The following is a 17,460-nucleotide window of genomic DNA, read 5'->3' on the forward strand; positions in this document are numbered from 1 at the left end:
GCTTTGTGTGACTGCGATCTGCCAGTCATGTGTTACTCCGCCGGGTCCGCCCCCATGAAACCACTACTGCGCCATGCTGGGAGGCTGTCGTTTCAATGAACGTTGGCTGGAAGATGACAAATATAAGTTATGGATTAAACTGGGACAAACCCCACGAGTTACCTGTTGTAAAGTCTGCAAAAAAGATGTGCAGCTTTTTACAGTGGGCGAGTCTGCGCTTTCGAGTCACATGAAGGGTAAGCCGACGGTACACGTTAGCGCCTATTTGTTTACCCTAGTAACTGCTAGCTAGGAATTATTCGCAGGCTAAGTGACTGAGAGTACTTGGTGTGATAATGTAATGTTAGTATTGCAGTATTGTTTCCTCTAGATTTCTCTTTTTTTATTTTTTATTTTCCAACAGGCTTATCTGCTGATGTTAGCTACCTACCGTTACCTTGAAACCATCCAGACGGTACCGTACGTACCTGAAATCGGTGATTTAACGGCAGCACTCTTTTTACACAGTTTAACAACAAAACACTGAGTGAACATTACTCGCTACATAGTAGCCTACTGTAAGGTTGAGGATGGCCTTATGCAATATTTACACTGCTCTATTCCAGTAGATAAATGTATATGTCTTGGTAATGAAATACATTTTTCTTTTTTTCAAATAATATATGCTATTTATCAGGCAGGTGCCTATGCACTGTCAGCGTCTTCTGGGTTAAAATGGAATTACAGGTTGTTGTTATACTGTCTCAGATTTTGTTCAAACCTTGTCTATATAAAGAATGTGTCCCAAAACCAAGGCCTTTAAAATATTTTTGTTCAAATCCTATGTCTTCATATTTTCAGCCCTTGAAATTACTTTAGTTTTACAGCCTGAAAATCATATTATCTGGGAAACAATATTTGGACATTAATATAATCTTAGAGAGAGACAGAGAGAGACAGGCAGCCCAAACTTTGTAGGGTGAAGACAGACATGTCAATATGACTGAACCTTTAAAAGTTTGTATGGCATGCCCTAGATTTGGAAAAAAGTGTGAAAAGACTGACATTAAGGTTAGCATAAACTTTGAGCAAAATCTAAGAGGGTGCAGTTGTTTTCCTGGATTTTGTCTGATTTGACACATAATGACCCAGCTGCATGTCATTTGGCTCAAATCCTCCCACTCAGTGCTACTCTCCATAGCTGTCTTACTGTATGTTATGAACCATGAAGAGATTAAACATTTTAAAGGTGATAATTCAGGATTTATACAGCAACAATTTTCAGCATCTTACTGATAATTGTATTGAGAATAAACATAAATACAAAAAATAACATTTCCCTCCTATTTTTGTTATTTAGGAAAAAAGCATCAAGACCTGATGCAAAGTCATCTGACTCCAGGTCCAGTAGTAAGTGATTTTATTATTTTTTTTTTTTGGGAAGAAAAGCACAGCTACATTCATTCATCCATACAACCAGCAGTGACAGTACAGTGGAAGCAGCCGGTGGAGTATCCCCTCTACCATCCACATCCACTCCTCCACGTCTTCTAATCCACATCAGGCAACCAGCACCATACAATCATTTCTCAGCTCTAATCCAACACTTCAAGCAGAAATATGCTGGGCAACAAACGTTGTAACCAGCCGCTATTTCTACAAATCATGTGAGAATGCAGCAGACATTTTCAGAACCATGTTTCCTGACAGTGAAATTGCAAAGCAGTTTACTTGTGGGGAGAGAAAAGCAGAATACCTCACCACATTTGGGATTGCTCCTCATTCCTCTTCCCTAATGAAGGCCAAAGCCAAGAAAGAGTCTGAATATGTACTTCTGTTCTGTTCTGATGATTGTCTAATTGTCCAAATAGGGAAATTAAGAAAAGCCAACTTGACATGCACATATGATTTTGGAATGATAACCAAGTAAACTCTGATGATAACCAAAGGCACCGAACATAATTTTTCAGGGGTCATCACACTGCAGAACAAATGTATGAGAAGGTTGAAAAAGTGTTCGGAGATAGGCTTCCAGAACCTGATTCAGCTGTCGATGGATGGCCCGGATTTGAAGCTCTTCTCACTGGCCAGCAGAACATTGACAAACAAACAGGCAAGAAAATGTTAAATGTTGGAAGTTGTGGATTGCATATACTACACAACTCCTTCAGAGCAGGGTGTGCATTCACAGACTGGGAGCTGGGAAATGCTCTGTCAAGCCTTAAATGGCTATTCAAGGATGTTCCAGCTCGTAGGGAGGACTACACAGAAGGCACTGGTTGCACATCCTTCCCTCTGGACTTCTGTAGTCATCGGTGGCTGGAAAATGTGGAGGTGGCTGAGCATGCCCTTCAGATTTGGCCCTCTCTGAAAATGTACATCAGTGCTGCTAAATTGAAAGCTGTAACAGAGCCACTTACAAAGTCTTTCAAGACAGCTGAGATGAATGTGCAAGATGCCCTCTTCCCAGCAAAGCTGAACTTCGTTCTAATGGTAGCTAGGGAAATCGCACCATTTTTGAAGTTATACCAGACGGACAAACCCATGCTGCCGTTTATGTGCGGTGATCTCACAAATATGCTGAGGAGTCTAATGGAGAAGTTTGTCAAGCCCAGTGTTATGAAGGATGCAACTTCCCCTGTAAAACTTCAAGTTGACTATGCTAACTCAGTCAACCACATAGATGTCACCAAACTGAGAGTCAGATTTGTCACAGAGCGAGCCCTAGAGGAGCACATGAAACAAAACTCCTGAGAAGCTGAGGCTGGAGTTCAGACAGAAGTGCAAGCTGTTTTTACTGAAGATGGTGTCCAAACTGTTTAAAAACAGCACCAAAAGCACCACTTAAATATCCACTTGTTAGAGACCTGTCTGTCCTTGATCCAAGGGTGCTCCTCAAAAGCAAAGAGACAAGTGTCCGAAAACTCAGCACTGTTCTCCGACTCCTCGTGGAATCTGGCTGCATTGAAGAACAAAGCTGTGATGACATTCTGAGGGAATTTGGCCACTTTTATGACCACAGTCTGATGTGGGCCTCAGATTCCTTCAGGAATTTCAACCCACAGATGGGAAGGTTGGATGTTTCTGCCATCTCTGGGAGGTAGCAAAACTCATCCTGGTCCTCTCCTATGGTCAAGCCTCTGTTGAGAGAGGGTTTTCAGTTAACAAAGAGGTGAGGTGGAGAACCTGAAAGAGCATTCTCTGATTGCTCAGCGGATCATTCATGACCATGTGAACCATATTGGAGGGCTGCTCAACATAGTCTGCACAAAGGAGCTTCTCCTCTGCAGCTGCTGCCAGGCTGAAATATCACAACTATCTGGATGACCAAAAACAAGATGAGCAGACTGCTCAGAAGAGTAAGGGAGTAATAGAGGAGATAGCGAGATCAAGGCCAAAAAGAAGAGGATGGCGGACATAAGGGTCCTCCTGAAATCTGCAGATAGTAATGTAGAGAAAGCTGAATCGGTTGGAAAACTCAGCTTCATCTCGAAATCAAATGGTCTTCGCAGAGCTGCAAAAGAAACAAAAGTCTGGAGGCTGTAGAAAAACAGCTGAACGACAAGCTGAAGGAGCTCAAAGACCTTCTAGGTCCTTAATGTACTATATGGCCTTAACGTACAATGTTCTGTGTTGTAGTGCCATGCTAGCAGGCAGCTAGGCGGGCATTATAACGTGTTACAAAGTGACGCACGTTTGTCTCTGAAGTAAAGGCTGGACTACAATAGAGCTGTTTGGAGCAGTTTGTGAACAGTGTTTTCTGTTGGAGATGGTAAGTCCCTTTGGGGTGGACTTTGGGCTTTTTCACTTTGTAAACCTAATTTATAATATGCACAAAAAAATATATGACACAATAAAGGGGAAAAAGCCAAATGGCATAATAATAATAGCACTTTAAGTTGGTTTGTTTAGTTTGTCAGTATTTTGTGTTTTTTTTTTTGTTTTGTTTTTTTCCCCCAGTGGATAAAGTCCACTGAAGTCAACTTTAAGTTGATTTGTTTACATTTACACATCTTGTTGAGTTCATTGTTAAATTAAGTTAAATATGCACTTTGAGGTTATAGACCATATACATAAAATGCAACTTTTGGCCTAATCTTCATAAAGGACATGTAGCACTTTTGGCTGTATATGCTTTTGCACTATTTTGTGTTAATTCTGTGTGTTTGACAACTCAAGTTGGTTTGATTTACACAATGTTGTTAAAGGTCAATGAGCTGAATCTGATTGACTGTCTACCTCAAAGACGAATGTTTGCATTTTTTATTATATTTTCAATAAATGAATTGAAAGTGAAGTGAACCTGTCGAGTGATTTTGTTTAGAATAATAGTTTTTACGTTGACTGAGGCAGGTTAGATAGCAAGCAAAGTCTACTTAGACAGTGATACATTTTGAAAAATAAAACTTGTTTTGCTCAAATATCTGATCCTTTTGCTGTTATGAAACAATTTTGGCTGTTTATAGCATTGTCTTTTAATGTGACAAAAACACTAAATAATAATTTTGACTATGTATTGGTATGTATTTTACGGTGGTGTAAGGTGCTGGAAAAAGCTTTAAAATTGACCTTGAAAGTGCTTAAAGTGCTTGAATTTGACCTTGGAAAAGGTGTACGAACCCTGCCTCTTGTTGTCCCTCCGAACTGTCCAAAGCAAACCTTATGTTACATGGCCAAAAGACTATAACATTGCCCACTTTGCCAAGTCATACTCTCAACACTGCATGCAACCAATCCCTTTTGGTACCCAGTCACAACCTATCTTCCCTGAAGTTAGAGATTGCATGCACATACTCTCCCTGACTGCATACATAAAATCAGTCTAATTTATTGTATGACTGCTAGCTTGCTGCTCTAAGAATGTGGTAAAATGAGACACAACTCAAGCTAATGCCGGTGCTGAACAGCCAGTTAGTCTATTTAAAAACCTTCCTTTAATAAGAACTTGGAGCAGAGAAGCGTATGAAGAATATGGAGCAGACTTATTGGCATGTGGTGACTCTGATAAGTAGCAATGGTGTGGCAGTTTAAGAATGTAGGTGAGCTACAGAGGAGGTGGCAAACTGCTGAGGTTTTGGATTACTGATGCATCTTTAAGATCAAATCAAGGACTTAGCATGCTGTATACAACCTGCTCCTTGGAACTTTGCTCCTATCTTGATTTAAAAGGTATTTTGGTCCGATGATGTTAAACACAGGTTACTGTGACCCAGCGGTACTATAGATATGGTTCAAGCTCCAAGCCCTCCGTCGTGAATACTGCTTTTCTTACTCTCAAAGACAGCTCGTAAAGTGTAATTTGTTACATTTCATTACTCATTTTAATATTTCTTTAATGTAAAGTATGATAGCATTTGAAAATTAATTTTATGCTTTTTTGTGGGTTTTCAGTTAACCTTGCCATTTTTTTTTGGGTTTCTGTGAACATTTCAGCCTTGCCTCACAATTTAAGGCGCCTCCATTTTTGTTCATCATGCAGTTGGTTTTAGAAAGCTGTCTCCTTTCTGTCAAGCCCATCTGCAAGCTCTTGGCTGGGTTTTCTTTCCTGTGTTGCAAGATGTGAGATGTGAATAAGAAGTGAGAATGATCATTTAACCCTTAACATCCCTATTATAGACTGAGATGATTGCAGTCCTCATGAGTAATTTTGGCTGTTTTACACCTGCAACCTAGTCTGGCTCCGCCCTCCTATGTACTTCCGCTCAATTTTCATTTTCCTTCAGTACTCCGTCTGGGTTTGCGGTATAGTCTTTTTTTTTTTTTTCCCAGAAGCATCGCTGCATGGGACGCTATGTTACCGTTAGCTAGTAGCTGGATTAAATACAATGGTTAAAATGCTGACAGCTTACATTAAGCGGTGTAAAGTGTGACTCCATTTCCCTGTAGAGGATTCCAACACCAGGACGTAACAGTCCGCAGCTGCCGTTGTCGGAAAACAACACAGACGGTGCGTTTACTTGAAACTCGCCAGTCTTGTGGTGCATTCAAAGTTATTGTAAAATACCTTTTTCCCATCTGGTGCTTGTTTTTGTCGTTTACCAGCAATTTACTGGTGAAAAAAGTAATTGTAAGTTATTACATTATTAATCAATCATTTCATTTTGACCATATGGCCTTAGCAATAAACAAGCCGTTCTTTAATGTCGCCAACTGTCGTTTTGTGTTCCTATTTTATATTGTGTGTGTGTGTGTGTATATATACATTATAAATTATAAATATATTATATTTCTCTGGGCAGATACAATAGTTTTAAACTTCAACAGAGTACCCGCCTTCAAGGAAGTTAACACCTGTCAATGGAGAGTGGCCAGACTCTCTGTACAAATGAAATGTACGAGAGTCTGGTAGGACCAGGCTGCCTGCAACCCAAAGCAGTCATCAATCTTTCAAGACAAATAACGGTGTACTACAATGAGCCAAGATCTAACTGCAAGTTGTATGATTTACAGAAGACGGCAATGGGTCCCTGGTATTATAAATTTGGCCATAATACTATTAACATTATCCTCACCAACTACATTGCTGAGATCTCGGGATGTCAGTGGGATGCCACTGCTTAACAATAGAATCAAACGTGTATTACATCAGGGCATGCTGTGTAATACACAAGCAGATGAGTACTTGCAACCTATATTTATTACCTACTGTACTCAAGGTTTCCATGGGGTCTTAAAAAGTACTAAAAGTTGTCAAAGTCAACCTGGTAGCTGAAGTACTCCTTAAACCACATTTAGCTGTATTTTTTGTTTGATCTGAGAGTACAGCACTTTAAAGCTAAATGTAAAAGCTATTTTTATTTAACAGTTTTATACTTGAATTAAATGAATTTGAAAGCTGGCCAAAGCTTGGCACTTCTGCAGTTTTTAGTTGCAAACGTTTTTATTTTTGTATGAAGACATAAAGTAATATCAAACTACATTTAATTGTTTTTTCTTTTAAATTGTTCACACAATAAAAATAATAAATTCACACGCAATCGCAAGGTAATGTAAGTAAATGAAGGCCAAACGTTTACTGAACGGCGTTGAAAAACGTGCTAAAAAAACGAGTATGCGTCTTGATAACACGCTAATAATGGCATACGAATTGGCATGTCATACATACGCCACTTCATGAGATCAGTCTGAGTATTCTTCCATTTTCCCGCTCTGGCCTGGTGAATGGATTTTCTAATATAGGTTGATGTCTTCATACAAAGGCGCCGTTTGACCGTCCACTACGCTGTTGTATTTCCCAATACAGAGGAACACAAACTGATTTTGTCTGACTTTTTTTTTATTTTTTTATTTTTTATAATTGAAACTTTTTTGCGTTCTGAACTAGGTAGTTGGCATAGTTTTATGTGAACGTACTCTACAGTGCTCACTCGATTGCCCACTCTCTCTGCTCTCTGATACTGGACTACTATGTGTACAACACAAGACAAATTTAGCCTGGGCTTTTACAGGAAGCAGATGGTAGGGTATTATGTTGACGATACTGTTAGCCACTGATGACTCTTCTAGGCGGCCCACTCAGCATCTCTGCTCTTTTCCTTCTCCACTGAGACTCAATATTAAACATAATGTTCCTTTTTTGGCTTGTAAGTGGAAATTGGCAGACAGAAGAGCTTAATTTCTTCCTCTCACCCTCTCCTCCTTCAGCCCCCTAGCTCTCTTGCTCCTGTTGTTGGCATAATGCCAACCCGTCAATGTATGGTCCAACAGACCTTACTTTTTCTGCAGTTATTGTGCTATTTCCATCTGCAGGAACTTTCTGTAAACAACAGTTTTAGACAGAAGAGAACATTGGATTGTTGATTTGAGAGAATAACCCCGGTTATCAAAATCAACTCAAATCAACATCATCTCTCTACCTTTTATTCCTTTTCAGCATTTTGAAAAAAATGAAGCCGTAAATCCTACCCCCTTACCCCCGCTGGAGAAAGTTTTGAAGACTTCAGAGTAAATGTCCACCTTTTCAGTGAATTTTCAGAATAGACAATAATTAACGACAGCTACTCAACACTCTGGCCTTGTTATCTTTTTAAGTAGGCTAAACTTTAACATGCTTTTGATCATTTGAATAAAGAAGTGGGAGCCTGGATACATCAAAACATTTTAAATCTGGAGGACTGAAGAAATAATGGCAATCAATACCTGTAATTAATCTATGTGTGTGTGTGTGTGTGTGTGTGTGTCTTTGTGTATGTCTTTGAAATATCTCATGAGCCCTTCATCAAATCTACTTCACACTTGGTTTCCTGGGTACCCAATGAACTTAGGGTTTGGATTTTGGAGCATTTGGAACAATTTGGACAGCACTGGATATTAAAAACTGTGAATAAAACTAAACGGCCGAACAATAAACTACTGCCGCAGCAGGCTGTTGACATGCTCTGACAGCAGCGGCGGTGGGGGGGGTTAACTGGCTTGGACTGCGGTTCACTTTTTTCTGCTTGTAACGTAACATGATTGCTGGATATACCAAGCAAACTTTTCTTCACTTTCCTGGAGCACGAGCGGATATCTGACAGGAATAATCACAACTATTGTGTTAAATAAGGTTGGGGAAAAAAAGGTGCTACGTAACGCTGGCTTTTCCGTGTATATTGTTTCGCTAAGAGTAACCTCAAAAAGCCATTTGCCAACACTAAATATTAAAAGCCAGACACTATATGGTATTAAGTGGCTGTGAGCTGTACATTCACCACTTCTAAACAGAGGCAGAACATAAGTTTTCAGATTACGTTATGTGCTTACATAATTGCAAAAGGGTTCTCCAATGTTTTCTCAGTTAGCCTTTTAAAATGATATCCGATTAGTAGACAGAATGTGCCTTTGGAACATTAGATGAATGATTGCTGATAATGAGCAATGTAGATATTGCATTAAAGATCAGCCACTACTTTCTACAACAGTCGAGAACCTTTTTGCAATTATGTAAGCACATAATGCAATCTGAAAATTGCTGCCCTGATTAAAAAAAATCAGGGCAACTGATCTCAGCTGGTAATCTGTCTATAATGGAGTGGAATTGAAATTTTTAAGTGACCCCAAACTTTTGACCGGTAGTGTATAACACTTATAACATTACCATCAGCAAAATACCCCCGCGAATAAAATCCATACTTCAGTGTTAACAGTCAAGCCACTAAGCCTGTATGGAAATTAGGGGTGGAACGATACATGTATTAAACCGAAACGGTACGGGTGTCATGGTTCGGTGCATGCATTTACACGGAGAATACACGGTATAAAAACAAATAAAACTTGCGTGCAAATTAATTAATGTAATGCGGAACTAATGTAATGCGGAAGTACTGTTACATACGCGGGTTCTTTAGGGACACCTAATCTGTAGCCCCGCCTTAGCTCTGCGGCTCTGATTGGCACGCTGCCTATGTAGCCGAGCTCCCAAGTTTTAATGAGTCAGAGATGGCAGCAAGACCCGCCCGATCCTCTTTTTTAGATCGCAAGTTTGGGGAAACTTCGGTTTCCCAGTCAGTTCCAGTAGTACAGGCGAGAGAGTGGTGGATAAGACTGCCGTTGCAGATAAGTGTTACATTTCCAGCGTCGCGGCTCCGAACTGTTAGTTGGGACAGACGCCTTGTTTCTTCAGGCTAACTATATTAGCTTTAGCCAGGCAGGGAGCAGCTTTCTGTGGTGAAAAATGGCCGGGAGACGTCGTGATAACGTTGCATTAATCAGGTTCATCATTAGTTTGTCTTTGCAGAGAACAGAGATGCTGTATTTTCAGTTTTATAACTGATTGTCTTATTTTGTTTACAAGTTACAGATGGAGTCTGGAGATGATGTGGGGTACTTATTGTTTACTGTTTACATCTTACTTTACACACTTCAGGCTGTTGCAGCTAGCTCAGGGGAGAGACTGTATGACACTAGGTGGTACAGTCTGAGACATACACAATAAAAACAATTGCTGTGCACGCTCACGGAAGGCTTGTATCATGTGGATGCGCCGACTTAATTAGTATTCATTACTTAGAATTCCTCATTGGGGCGACAGAAACCTTGCACTATAGCTTTTACATGGAAATTGTAAATTCTAGCTTAGTGTGTTAAACAAAGTGGGCTTTATCTAGCAGTTTTGATCACATTACCCAAAGTCTGTCCAGTTGCTACAGTCAAAGTGCCTCTGTCTCTGGATTTGTAAAACAAAACAAAAGCCACCCGAAATTACTTTTGCTGCAGTATCAACTACTGGGTAATCATTTCTAACCAAAACTTCCTCTAATCGTCAAATCCAATATCCATGACCTTCAATTAATCTGTCTCCAAGTGTAGAAATATCTTAAACGTTTTTTGATTAATTTTGTCCATGGTGTACGTCTTCTATATATTACTAATGTGAATTTTGGATTTGTTCCCACTGAAAATTGGTGGTGTGAGTACAGAGAGAATGGTGTAGGTGAAACGGACTGAGAAAGCTAGGACATTATGTGATGGGTATTTGAGGAAGAACAGTGTTTCCTTTAGGATTTGTTTTTAGCAGTAGGGGCAGGTCTGTCCGAACAATGAGACAGTACTAAGAGTGATGTGAAGCTGTTGCTTTCTCAAGCTGAACGAGTAGCGATAACGACGGATGGCTGGACGTCATGCTCAAATCAAAAGTATGTGACAATTACATCATCACATTGATCCAGAGTGGAAAATGAAGACCTTTGTTCTGCAAACCAGAGTTTTAAATGAAGCCCATACTGGTAAAAATATTGGTGCGTTACTGCGTGAAGCAGAGTGGAAAATCTCTGTCAAGAATCCTGTCATTGTCACAGATAACGCCAGGAACATGATTGTCACCGGTGCAGAAGCCCAGTTCAGTCCACACATTACCTGCTTCGCACATACACTCAACCTTACCTCGCAGAAGGGTTTGGGGGTGGACCGTGCTTCCAGGTTGTTGGGGAAAGTGCGAAAAATTGTTGGATATTTTTACCGCAGCCCGATTGCATGTCACGCCCTACAGGAAAAACAAACTGATGGATTTACCAAAACATAAACTGATCCAAAACATAATCACCAGATGGAACAGTTCATTCAAAATGCTTGAACGTTTTTTGGAACAACAGCCAGCTATAATGGCAACTCTGATGTCCAAGGACCTACAAAAGGAGGGTCACAGATGTAGGCACGCTGAGTGAGAGTGATATTGCCAACATGGATGACATTGTTCAGTTGATTGGTCCTGTCAAAATAGCAACCACTGTGATGTGTGAAGAAGACCAGCCAACTCTCTCTGTAATTCCTCCTCTTCAAGCAAAACTGCTGAAACACCTACAGCCATGCGAAGACAACTCAACCCTGGTTGCAGAGATTAAGAGGGTGATGGCCAATGACCTCTCCACACGCTACAGAGGCACCCAAGATGCTCTCAACATAGGTAATTAATTTGGAGTCTTAATTAAAAATCAACGTGGTTAATATTTTAGGTTATTAGACTGTATTCATTTGTAAAATGCCACATCTTTGCGTTTTCAAGTTTGAATTTTTTTCATGTGGAAAAGTAAACAAGATATCTGCAATACAATTCTTAGTTCATGGTGGCTTTACATCATCACTGTGCCACATTTCTTTTAAACATACTAAAGTTTAATCTTCTGATTATTTTGTGTATGAGGAGGTGGTCATCACTTGCAATGTCAGGTCAACTTAATTTAATAATGCAATGAATGCAGAAATTTGAACAGTTCACACATTCTTACATCAATAGATACAAGCAATGGGAAATCAGGAGGAAGACGAGGGAAGCTCAAGCACAAAGCTGTCAGGATTCAATGAAGAGACCACAGGTGTGTTTCATGTGATACCAACAAAAGATTGTTGTTGTTTTGTATTAATGAGAAACATGACATGACATATTTTGAAATACATTTCTTATATTGTAGCTCAAAATGAGTCACCTCCTTGTAAGAAGAAAGCCTTAGATGCACTGTTTGGCGATTCCTTCACCCAAAGAGAAAGAAAATCCACAAGCAAGACAGCCAGAGCAGAGGTGATAAGGTACTGAGCAAAAGATGCGTTGCCTTTGACTGAAAATGCCATGACGTGGTGGAGATCTCAGGAGAAAGAGCTACCTGTACTTTCAACCCTTGCTAAACGGTACCTATGCATTCCAGGCACCAGTGTGCCAGCAGAGTGAGTTTTTAGTACTGCTGGCGACATAGTGTGTCTGCGGCCAGATCATGTTGATCAGTTGATATTTTTGAAAAAAAATCCGTAGTCATTGAAGAGTAGTTGGTTACACTTGATCTTTTGTTAAATATTGTTTGTTTATTAAAATGAGAGTAGTAGCAGGTTCAGCCACTGCTCATTCAACCTGAAGAAATGTTGGTTGCACTTACTGTACTTTTATTGAAAATGTATTGAATATATAACTTCCTGTTAATTCAACCTAAAGTGTTGGTTTCACTTTATTCAAATAAAATGTGAATGCATTTGCCATTAATTGTTGTTTACTTGTTTGTTTATATCCATAATTAATTGATACCTGATTCCCTTAGAAGAAACAACAGGAATCTAGGAAACTTCACCTGCACTGTCCAGTATCCAGGTATTTATTTCATTGAATTTTTGGCTAAAAGGTTACTGAATCGATTTCAAGTCACTGAATCATTTCGGATCGTATCGTTCTAAATGAACCAATATCGTCCTTGAATCGTATCGACAACAACGAACAGTGATACGAATCGAATCGTTGTTAAAACGAATCGTTACACCCTTAATGAGCAGTGATTGACACGCAGCTCATTTGCTGCATGATTATCGACAGGGTTGTTGTAACTAAGAGGAAAGGCCTCTTACGTACACGCTTTCAAACAAACGCACACACTATATACACAAATACAGATTCTGAACTAGCAGAAGCCATATGGCAGGTTACTGGACTGCATAATTGGCTTAAGTGTCTGTGTGTGAGTGAATCTTAATCTCTACTAACAGTCCAGCACTGTCACTGCAACTGTACAGACAACTTGTTCAACATGAATCAAAAAAAATTATTATATTTCCTTCTTATGTATATTTGCAGAAGACAGTTTTCAAGCTGCTATCAGATGCTTTAAAAATGCTTTTTTTTTTGGGGGGGGGGGACGATGGTGATCGTGATGGTTATGTATCTTTGTCCGAGTGGTCCAGCTGTCTATGGTTATTGCCATTATTTTTATTTTTTTGTCACACTCCCAGTCACAGTGCTGGAGGGCTTACTTAACCTTTTATCTTCATATGCTCACATGGCAGTAAATACAGATTTGCTGAAGTGTGTACCGGTCGGAATATGATATTTTGGGCTCCAGCACATTGACAAGTTTTCTCAATCCTTCGTCCTTGACTACCAAAAAACAGCCTCATATCTTTTGCAATAAAATGCTGATGCTTTGTGTTTCTCTTGTACTGTCGTGATGCCAGAAGCGTGCCCCAAATGACTCCTTAGAGGGTAATTTAGTAGTAGTCATTGTTTCAACCTGGACTCCATTTCCCCATGCATTTGTGTCCAATAGACTGATGTGACCAAACATCTTTGAAATTGGTCCAGTATTGAGCAAGATCGCAGTGACGGGCCTGTGTGAACCAAGCTGCAATGTAACCTAATGGGTCAATTGGCCCCCTTGATGTTTGTCCATTAAAAGTGATAATTGTTGCCACCGACAGGCTCAGATTGTTATTAAAAGTGTCTGACAACATTATTGATCTGACGAGGTGAGAAAACCCTCAAGTATCGGTGCAGGCACTGTTTAGTCACCACGTATGCCGTTTTTCCATTCCATGGTACCTGCTCTACTCGCCTTTTTTGGTTTTCTATTATGAAAAAAAAGTCCCCGGTACCTGCCAACAGTTTTTAGTATCGCCTCCGTCGAGGTTACAAGCGAGTTGAGGTGATACCAAAAGGTGAAGTGAAAACCTGCAGACTACTGTCTGGTCGGAGAGAATCGTCACTAATAACTGGGTCATCATTGCTAGCGACAGACGGGGGTGTCCTGAACAAACCTGCCATTTTTAAATGGTTTAGCCAGCGGTGTTTTTTTTTTTTTTTTCTGCCTCCAGCTTCTTTTGAAACAAAACTTATCTTCTGGCTGTGTCAACAGCCACATGCCGAGAATAAAAAACAACACACCTTCGATGTTCTGTGTGTGTGTCGCGTTATGTCACGTCAGTTTCCTGGGGCGTCGGTATGACAACCAGCCACACTCACCCTAATGCATGAGGCGGTACTAAATCTGCAATGGAAAATGGAGGATGGGGGCACCGCTGTTGGGCCGAGTAGAGCTGGTACTAGCAGTAGGTAAGCACCATAAGTCACCACTTCCTCACCAGCACCGTTTTAAGAATATTGTTGTAGCACAGGTATCGGAAATAACCCAAACGATACCCAACCCTAATGAACATCAGGGTCAACAGCAGGTCAGTCAAGCAAACTGACCAAAAAAAGTGGAGAAGTTTATTTAATGGATCGATGTGGAGTGGGGATTTCAGTAGACAGAGAAGCTGACAAACAGAGTAACAGAAGGGCCTGAGCAAAACGGCCTGCTTTCAGTCTAGGGTAATGATAGCAGTGCTACCACCACAGAAATCCATTATGGATTAATGGATTGGAAAGTTCACATAGCTTTGCTGCAAAGTCACAGGGGTACACTGTCGCACTGTGGAGTTGAGAGATGATTTAAAATTGAAAACAATTGGGGATTTGCTGTCAAGACAGATTTGAGAATTGTAGATCCACATCTGTGCCAAAAAGAGAAAAAATAGAAGGAAAATTATAATAGAAAAAACATGTTATATAGTCCATCTGTACAATATCTTGTTGGTGTTGTGATAAATTGATTTTAAGTTTCTAAATTGATTGGCTTTCTGAATTTGAAATAACATGGACTCGGTTTCTGTGTTCTCAAATATGATGCTTTATTTCATTGTTTCATTAAACGGAATAAACCTAAATCAAATGTATTAGACAGCCATCCCTATTTTAATAAAATGCCGAAGCATAATTTATTATTTTGAACTATTAAATACAACCATATCCTCTGGTAACTCTGAGGAAAATTCATATAATTCTTACAGATGATCGACTACCCACTTTTGGAAGTGTTGAAAAGAGGAACCAGCCTCGGGCTTGAGAGGACCATTGAGAGATGAGAAAATCCCCCACACCTGCTCAGACCCATAAAGCGCGTGCGCGCGCGCACACACACACACACACACACACACACACACACACACAACCAAAGAAGAGTGGGGCCGGAGGCTCTTGTGCTTCTGCTTTGTGTTAAACACTGGGGTTTGTAGTCTTGTGTTCTTTGATATAGTGGTATTAAGGTTGGCCGTGCAAGTCCAGGATAATCTTTATTTTTTAGATTTTGTGAAGGCTACAGTTATAGCCATTGAAAAACGTGTGTCTGATAAATGACTGATCATGTTTCCACTCCTCTCACAGAAAAGGTGGTTAATGCTTTGCAGGCTGGGTGTTTTTAAAATTTAGATTTCTCCATCACAAAGTAAATTGAATACATCCTTCCATTAATCTATTCCATTATTTCATTATTATTAGACATTGGAAGGCTTTTTTAATACATTTCCCTACTCAAAATATCACTCTAATACATGAACAATGGGCCATAAGGCTTTGGCACCCAAGTGTGACGCAGTCTCCCTCTACCTTTCTGTTTAATGGGCTGATAGAATGATTATATAGGGTATTTTACACTGTTGCTTAAGGTCTCCTAATAGGGTATGTAACATTGGTTGGGCTGAAAATTGCCCGAATGCTATTTTATTAGGCCCTTAACTACCCTGTGAATATGGCTCTATTTGGAACAAGAGCTTTTCTTCCACATATGGTATGCTCATGAATATTTAGATGAGCTGTGTGCTGATTGGTTTGAGCGAACCCCATAGAAACACATTGGAGACGAGACAGCAGGGGCCTGTTGCACAAAAGTAGAATGAAGAAATCCAGGATAACTGAAAAAACGCAGCTTGACTTAGTGTGGTCCGCTCATCGTGGCTTAATCGGTTGCACGTTTGCCGAGCCAGGATGAGAAGGTGAAGCTATGTCAAGCCAGGTATAGATAGCTGGGATAAGTGCACGTTCACGGCTTTCTTAAATAGACCACGGTATCGATCACAGATTTACTGATGCAGAAATGGAGAAGACGTGTGCGGCATATCTTTAACCCGCTGAGCAGCAGCTGTTAATGGAAAATTACAAGGAGGTGAAACATATAATATGCAAAAAGGGAAATACGGCTGTAATCAGACAGAGAGAAAAAGTCCAGACAAAACAATGCGTAAGGATTTAAAAAGATCTACTTAGGGCCTATTAGTCACTCCACATTTTAACAAAGTTTTAATTGCTTTTAATATGCTTGTTTTGTGTTGGTTTTATTGCTGTATCTGTTTTTATGTGCTAGCCTAGTGAGTAGCCTGTAAAGCACTATATAAATAAAATGTTTTATTTAGCCTACTTTGTCTTAAAAGTGAGCAGAGGGAATCCATGTTCCTCGGGCAATTTACCCTAAGGACTAGGCTTAATTTCAAACCCTTATTCATAATGAGAGAATATGTTTTACAACCATATCCACAAATCTCTATAAGCTATAATTCTAAATATCTTTCTACAATTAATGTTCATACAGAACAAACATGACTGGACAAAAACTAGAAAAAGAAGTAAGTGACTTCAGTACACACTGTAAGCATATCTGTAAAACAATATAGCCTATTATTCATGTTTTTTTTCTCACTCCCAAGCTCCAAGATGCGTGACTGCACCAAAATAAAAAGATTAAGAAGCTTTGTGGCATTCCAACACATTCTCACTCCCATCTCGAAAAATACGGACGTTTGGTCAGGTGCCATTGTCGTTGTTATTGACACTAAAAGTCTCCTTTAGAGTCCGCTGCACGGTGTGGGAGGATCCAGAGCAGTGGAGGAAAAGCCCCTTTCCTCGCCCGGGGCGTCGGGGGCGACTGGCTTCGGAGGCTTCGGCCCCGTCATAACTGCTTGCAGTTCTAGTTAGAGTTAGAATTTCGTCACGCCACTTATATAACATCTACCCCAAGGTCTTATAAAGCTAACAATGGTGTCCGATTTCAATTTAATGAATTTTTGTGAACATTAGGGGTTTCGTTAGCTGTGACTGTCCCTTCAATTCTATGTGCACAGATCGCGGCTAGTTAGCTATTTTTGGCGTAATTAGAGTATATTTACAGTTTGAATTTCGTCACGCCACTTATATAACATCTACCCCAAGGTCTTATAAAGCTAACAGTGGTGTCCGATTTCAATTTAATGCATTTTTGTAAATTTCAGAGGAATTCTAAGAGGAGGCTAGCTAGCTCTCATTGTTAGAGCTCCATCCAGCTGCAGGCTCTATCAATGAGACTCGCGGACAAGAGGCGTTTATTTTCCCGATTGTTTGTTTAAATAACACATTATAATTACACACATTATAATATTAACTGGAACCTGTGGTAAGAGATTGCTGGC

The sequence above is a fragment of the Sander vitreus genome, chromosome 5 (assembly GCF_031162955.1).
Source record: "Sander vitreus isolate 19-12246 chromosome 5, sanVit1, whole genome shotgun sequence".
Classification (NCBI taxonomy): Eukaryota; Metazoa; Chordata; class Actinopteri; order Perciformes; family Percidae; genus Sander; species Sander vitreus.